Source organism: Gavialis gangeticus, unplaced genomic scaffold, assembly GCF_001723915.1.
Source record: "Gavialis gangeticus isolate Ggan-Ray unplaced genomic scaffold, GavGan_comp1, whole genome shotgun sequence".
Taxonomy (NCBI): Eukaryota; Metazoa; Chordata; order Crocodylia; family Gavialidae; genus Gavialis; species Gavialis gangeticus.
The window spans coordinates 146,998,716-147,006,267 of NW_017729032.1; the positions used below are offsets into that span (position 1 = coordinate 146,998,716).

At 44.3% G+C, this 7,552-nt stretch overlaps 1 protein-coding gene across 2 annotated transcripts in view; it reads right to left on the reverse strand.

Moving 5' to 3' along the window:
• Window positions 1-7,552, reverse strand: part of GPR45 (G protein-coupled receptor 45) — a 64,653-nt gene that overhangs the window by 56,068 nt on the left and 1,033 nt on the right. For both annotated transcript variants that reach the window (XR_002099053.1, XM_019525526.1), the window contains exon 2: window positions 6,013-6,177. The gene's annotated coding sequence lies outside the window, so the exon portion shown is untranslated. The remainder of the gene's footprint in view (window positions 1-6,012; window positions 6,178-7,552) is intronic.

Genomic DNA, 7,552 nt, shown 5'->3' on the forward strand with positions numbered 1-7,552 from the left:
TACCCACCCCCACGTCCCTACTTACCAGGGACAGAGCCTGGGTCTAGGTCACTGCTGTGGCCATGTCCTGTTCCTATTTGCCCCAGCACGCTGAAGGAGCATGCTAGAACAGCAGGGGACAGGGCAGCCATAGAGACACTCTGGCCAGGTGCCAGATTATGTCTCTGGAGGAGCAGGTGCAGGGGGAATGTGTGGATGGGGGAGCGGGGGGGACTCCAGAAACCCCAGAAACTCAGCCTCCAGGCATTATCTAGGAGCTACTGTGCCACTTTTTTTCAGGGTGTTGTTTTTTATACCAGGATTTCCTGGTATTAAAATTAGAGTCCGCGCTGCTAATATGCAGTGCAGGGAACGTTTTTTCGTTCCCAGCCTGCCTCCTGCATTGTCTCAAATTGCTTTGAGATGTCGCAACAGGCACATGCTCACTTGTCTGGATGCATCCTTTAATGCTAAAGGAGATAGAAGCATATGAGCAGAAGACAGCATAGAAATTATAGTGGATAAAAAAATGCCAGTTAAATGTCATGGAAACCAAGATCCCATTTCCTACCATTATTTTTACCTGCTGCCTGCCAGACTTGTTCACAACAGTGGTACATTAACTTAGTTTTTAAATTGTTTCTTATTTTTACCCTAAGCTTTGAGATCTTTGGAAGAACAGTACTATAAAAGACAGAATATTATTCTAATAGTTTACTGCACTTCTTAAATTTGGTTTGTCGCAAGGAAAAAATTAACCATACATCTTGAGTATATACTATTTTGGGGTTTTGGGAGCAATTTTGGGACCACTTGGCTTTAGAACCTTACAATAATAGTCTAGATGTTCTCATGTGTCTATAATATCGTGATGGATTTGACATTCCAGCAAAGTGCTCAGTGAATGTTTCTGGTAGTTTTTGCTATCCTAAGATTTTAGCTTAATAGACTATCCACAGTGCTTGTCTCCCTTCATGTTTTAAACAAGTTCCAATACTTTTCCATTGTGTTCTCAAAGTGAAATCAATTTTGTTTTGGAATGATCTCCTTATATCCCTTGAAAAAGGATGTGTCAACCCTATCATAATGAAAATAACAAAAAGCTTTGTTTTTTTTCTTTTTTTAGAGGTGCACTGATATGTGAGTCGCATATTGGATTGGCACCGATAACAGGAAAATTAACATTATTGGCAGTTGGCCTTTTTTGGCCAATAATGTCACTGATAAGTGCTATGTGCAAGTGCGCAGCTGCAGTATTCATGCAGCCAGGAGCCCAAAGGATGTGTCCAGACTTGGGTGGATGTTTGGCTCCCAGGGGACAAGTAGCAGCGCCACACCTTGTGCTGCAGCTACTTGTCCCTGGGGAACACCCGTGCCACATGTGCTTTGGCACATGGTAAGTTGCCCAGGATGGGGTAGGGGAGGCTGGGGGCAGCACTGTGCTGGCCCCAGCAACCTTTCTGGGGGCTGCAGCTGCAATGATTCTGACGTGCAGAGCCTGGCCAGCAGCTGCAGCACAGCTCCAAGTGGCCTGGCTCTGCTTTTCGGCAGCACTCAGTGCCTGAGCATGCACTGCACTGTTTTTATTTTCCCGTGATTTTTTTTGTTCCCCGGATATCCAAGGGTCAAAAAAACCTGCAAGAAAAAAAAAACAGCGCAGCGCACACTCAGGCACTGCACCCTTACAGCGTGGAGAACACTGGACTGTGCGGTATGTAGTGCTACAAATATGTTTGCAGCACCACATACCACACAACCTCACTCATCTGGATGCACCCAAAGGGTGTGTCCAGATGTGCACAGACATTTGGTTTCCTGGGCACATCAAGCAGCACACCTTGCGCCCGAGCTACTTGTCCCTTGGGAATGCCTGTGCCACACATGCTTTGGTGCACAGCAAGTTACCCCAGAGGCAGAAGGGGAGGCTGGGACCAGCACTATGCTGGCCCCAGTAACCTTATCTGGGGTTCTGGGGGGCTCCCAGGGCTGCAGCCATGGCAATCCAGCTGCACAGAGCCTGGCTGGCAGCCACAGCACACCTCTGGTCAACCCAGTTCTGCTTTTCAGCAGTGTATGCTGCCCAAGCATGTACTGCTCTGTGTTTTTTTCTACATTTTTTTTGTTCCCTGGATATCCAGGGGTAAAAAAAACCCACAGGAAAAAAAACCGAGTAGCTCAGGCACGGGCAGTGCACCCTTGCAGCGTGGAGAACACTGGACTGTGCAGTGTGGTGCTGCAGTTGTGTTTACAGCGCCACATACCACATGACCACACTTGCCTCAAGGTGCTCAAAAGGAACATATATATAGCCATCTGAATGTCATGAAAGCTCCTCCTCCCAGTCTGTTAATGTTTTCAGGATGAAATGTCCCATATATGACCAACCTGTAATTCCTCCTATTGCCAAACTTGGTTTATGCTTAGGTTGAATCTGATCAGCATGGACCCTTATTCAACAAAACAGAAAAAAATTCAGCTTGCTAAATGCCAGTACAATAATGTCGTGAAAATAGATTTAAAACATTTGTTATTACTTTTACCCACTCCCTATCAGACTTAGTCACAACAATGGCAAATTAACTTTAAAAAAATTGGCATGGCAAAGATACATTGGCAATATTGAAATGAACCACTTAACCTTTTGGTACTAAAAGCTTCCTGTTATAATGAAACATTAGTCATTAAACTCTATGTGCTTTGTTAAATATTAGACAAGAGAGGGCATTCAATGGAGGTACTTACATATACTCAGTGATAAGAGCCGTCTGTGTTAAATACAGCCTCCAGGACATTTTGTGATTGGCACCCTGTTCCAGTAAACCACAGATGAGTACTGATACACAAGAACTTGGTTGGAGGGAGGAAAAGGGGGGCCGTCAGGCTGGAAGCAGAGGTTGCCCCATAAGACCTAAGTGAAGTGAGGTACATGACATTGTTCCATTCCCTCAAAAATCACAGCCCAGAACCACAGGGGGGCAAGGTGGAAACCAAGTCCAAACCATGTCCAAGCAGCAACTCTGGACCCTAGTCCCTATCTTGGTCAGCATTGGGGAGCAATCACCACCAGCTCTATGTCTGGCATAGATTACAGTGTCCTCTCCATAGCAGCTCAAGTGTCATAACCTGCTTGTGTATGGATGAAGTGGGAGTTATGGCTCTGTCTGCTCCACATACCCATCAGCTCCCTAAGCAACTTGACTCACGAATGAACATTAGATATCTCTGTCATTTCATGATAGAGATTCCACAAAGAAGCACGTATTTGAACCAGAATGCTAAGCAACACCAAGTTCACTATAAAATAGTTGATGAGCTTTACCCTTTACCTAACAACATTGACATTCAGTTTTGTCCTGTCATATTCACACCAAGTAACAGCCGTGGACTCCCATTTCTCACTGACTCACATAGTTATTTACTGGCTCCTCATATCACCTTGTCATAGTCTTGTTCAACATTTAGAGCTATTGCTCTGCATAAGGTAGGAACAATATATTACTCTGTCAGGAGAAGGAAACTTAGAAGCAGCAAATAAGGAAAGGTTTCAACCATTTTGGGAGTCACGGTTGTAAATAGATGTTTGGTATAAAGGGGACAAAAAGTAGCAGAGATATCTCCTGCTTTGTATGTTCCTAACTATTCTTAGTTCTCTTGTACTCAGAAAAATGATTTTATAATTCCAGCTAAGCACCTTCAGCAGGTTACAATGCCAAGGGATTTGCAGGTTCTATGGGTTTGCACATTACAAATAAAGAAATCACAGTAGTTTGAGCATGTTTATTTCCTGCTCATCACTATGGAACAACTACGTAGAACATGTTCAGGCAAGGAAACAACCAATTTCCAGAGATATTTCTCTTGCTGTATTTTAACTAGATTGTCATGGGTCATTGGTTTCTGAAAACTTTTCAATATTGTATAGATCAACTATGTCCTTGACTGGGAACGAGTGACTGGCTCATCTACAAACCTTGAGTTTCTGGAACAATCTAAAGGATAAACCTTGAGTTCTTACACTAGAAGCCACCACAAAAAGGAGATGGGAAATAGCAGAAGAAAAATCTGATATTGCCATTTTTCCAAATTTCAAACACTTACATACAGTATGCTTGCTTATGCATTAAATGACCCTTATCAGCTACAAGATAGGGGTCATTTAATGCATAAGAGAGTAAACAGGCAAAAAGTACAGTTCTGACACTTCTTTGTCTGTTGTGTATTTTGAGACTGTAAATAATGTTTTCCTAGCTGAAATCCTTCAGAATAGCTATTCTGAGAAACAACAGATGACTAGCCATAATATTAGGAAGATGTATGTAGGGCTGCATGCACATGGGGAAAAATATAACCCTGCAGTTTACTGACCCCCTGGTACTTAATTAAAAATGTAGCTCTGCATCATACATCTATATCAATTTTACACACACACACACACATATGTATGAAATCAAAAGTTACAAGGGAAAAACATGGGTGTTTGTATGGTTTTATCTAACAACAAAATTGCGTAAATATAATTAAACATTATTATGGAGGCATACACTGAATGATTTAAAACCAAAACTATGCCAAAGCGCTACAACTGTGAAGATTATACTCCCACTTCAACCAGCAATAGTAAAAATGGATGGTGTGGAGCTGGGATACTAGAATTACAGAATAATAGAAAAGAAGGTCTGAGAGGGATCTCAGGAGGACATCTAGTCCAACCCCCTTGTTCAGTGCAGGAATATTCCAGTCCAAACCATCCTATAAAAGTGCTTGTCTAAACTATTCCTAAAACCACACAAATTACCCTGTAGCAAAACTAAAAGCCACTTTGGTCCAGAATACTGAGAACACCCTAACTGCCACAGGTAAAGCAGTGAAACAAGGGCATGTCAAGGCCCCACCATCTCTAGGGTTCTTAAATACACTCAAGAGATCCAACAATATTACCTGTATCTAATTCTAGGGCTGGCTATAGATAGAACTCTGAAGATCTTTAGCTGTAAAGGCTAAACTCTTGTCATGGACATGGCACAGTTAGTCTTAAGAACTCCCTCTGTCTCCTGCTCACAGGCTATTTGTAGTAACATGACAGTTATTCTCTTATCACTTTCCTCCCATACATCCATGAGATCCCCTATTGTCACAGACAGCTACGCAGACAGCTACACAGCCCAGAAAGAGACAAGACTGAAATTCAATGGTCTTAACAAAGAAGCACTCAGACTAAATGAACTCTACAACCATCTGCAGCTAGTCCATGGTCCTTGCTGTGATTCAACAAGACCTCAAAGCAGAGCTGACTTGGTTCAGAATAGGAAACACACAGATGCGTCTAGTATGCATGTGTCAATGGAAACCATTCTTTCCTTAATGTCAGTACGGAGGAATGAATACCTGAGCACAGCTCTAGGCAGTGAGATGTGTCAAATATATATGTATGACCAGGTCTGACCTCTCATGCTCATCAAAAATAGTACCATGTTGCTACCATTACTTATCAACATGTGGCTAGCTAGCAGAATGTTTTGGGGGAAGACGTAAAATGGGGAAGAAGTCTAACTTCAATAAATTAGGGCACTGTATTTCCTGCGCTTGAGGGATTACGAATTTGGTTAATTGCTTAGTTTCTGGGTGCTACTTTAGAGGTGGATAATCTAACAGTTTTAGATAAAAGCAAAGTCAAGACTAGAACTCAAGAGTTCCTGGCCTATTCATTTTGCTTTGTGCTATAGATGAAGCACATAGCACAGGGCTGCAGAATTTGAACTCTATAGAGGGCCACTTGAAAATTTTATTTCCCAGCTGAGCTGCTGCCTAGTTTGTCCCAACTCACCAAGCCACCATTATTTCCCTCGCATGCCATATGTGAACTTCATGTTTGTGTAACTACATTATAGTATTATCCCCCATTTCACACAGGTTCAAGACCTGTTAGTGGCTTGCTAGTTACTTTCCCTAGGACCTGTACTTACTAACTTCAGTAGCAGAGAAATGCTGAACTCATACTTTATATTATGACAGCACAAAAAGCTCCTTCCTTACCTGATTTTCAGCAGTATTTTCTTCCTTTCTCTTTTCTTCAGTCCTTTTTATTCAGAAGCTGGTGCTTTTGCTGCCATCAACTTATATATCAAGGCTCAGCCTGTGGGGCTGTATTCCTCTAGGGGCCAAAGCAATCCACTTCTCCATGTCTCCTTCCCCACATTCCTGTTTAAGAGGAACAGATGGGATTAGAATTTAAACTTGCAGCACTGCAACCACTAGTAAACTGTTTAAATGCTGGTCACACCACTGTGATTGCAGACGGACAGCTCCCCTACTGCTCACATAACAACAGCTGACACTGGACACCCAGACCCTTTGCTACAGACATGTGAGAGATTCTGCCATCTGACCAGCAGTGTGTAGTATTTTATACAGCCTAAAAACTAGGTCCTGTAATCCTTATTCACCCTAAGCAGCTAAGCAGTGCCTTACTCTGGGTAGTCTTCTTAGTAACAGAGTAAAACTGGCTCCAGATGCTGCTCTGGCTGTGTAGGAGTGGCGGAATCTGGCTGTAAATAAAGACAAATGGAGTTATATCCTAAAGAAGGGGTTAGGGGGCTACTCACTGGCTAGCATTTCAGAGCCAGATTTTTATGGGTATTAAGGTGCCTAAAGGTACAAGGCACATTCTTGTAGGATTTTTCAAAAGCCTGTACATCTCAAGGCACTTACATACATTTTAAAAAACGGTAATTCTCAACCAGGGTTTTGTGGCACCCTGGAGTGCCCTGAGATCCTTCTCAGGGTGCCACAGGGTGGCACGTTACCCTGGCACTGGTAGGTGTGCCAGCACGATTCACATAGCAAGACCCAGGAGTTTTCAAACAGGAATCTGTACTGTCCAAACCATCCTGCCCTGCTCTGATCTTTCTGAGTTCTTTGCAAGAGAATTATTTTTCTGTGGTGAAAAGACTAGTGAAAGCTGAGAGCTGGTCTGGAGTCTAATGAGGGGTGTCTTGAGTCTAGCTAGGGGCTGCCTCAAGTCTAAACAAGGTTGAGAACTGCCACTTTAGACAGTCGATCCCGACTTGTGCCACTGAGCTTGCGAGTCAGCACAACAGGCTGCGGGCAGCGGTGATTTAAGAAGCAGGCTGCTTGGACAACGGCCAGTTCAATGCCCAGAGAAGCTGGCACTGGATGACACGAGGCTGCCCCTGAAACTCCCCTGGGGCATCTCCCAGGGACTGGTGCCCTGGAGGCACACTGGGAAGCAGAGGGGGGTACAACTGCAGTGTAGGGACATTGGCACCCGCTCCTGTCTGCCTTCACCTTTCAACACCTGGGAGATGAAACAGGGGGCAGCAGAAAGAGCAGAGGGGACAAAAAAAGCAACTCAGGCGGGGCCCTGGGAAGGATCTCCAGGAGAATCCCTGTTCCGGAGGCGGGGAAGTGCCTGGAGGTGCTTCTGAGCCATCCCCCAGCACCGCGCTTGCCCCTTAGGCACGTCCATCCCCAAGCCTGGCCCTGAAGTGCTGGCACGGAGCCGACCGCCTGCCCTCAGGGAGCAGCGCCGGGGTCCGGCGCCAGCCCCTGCAGA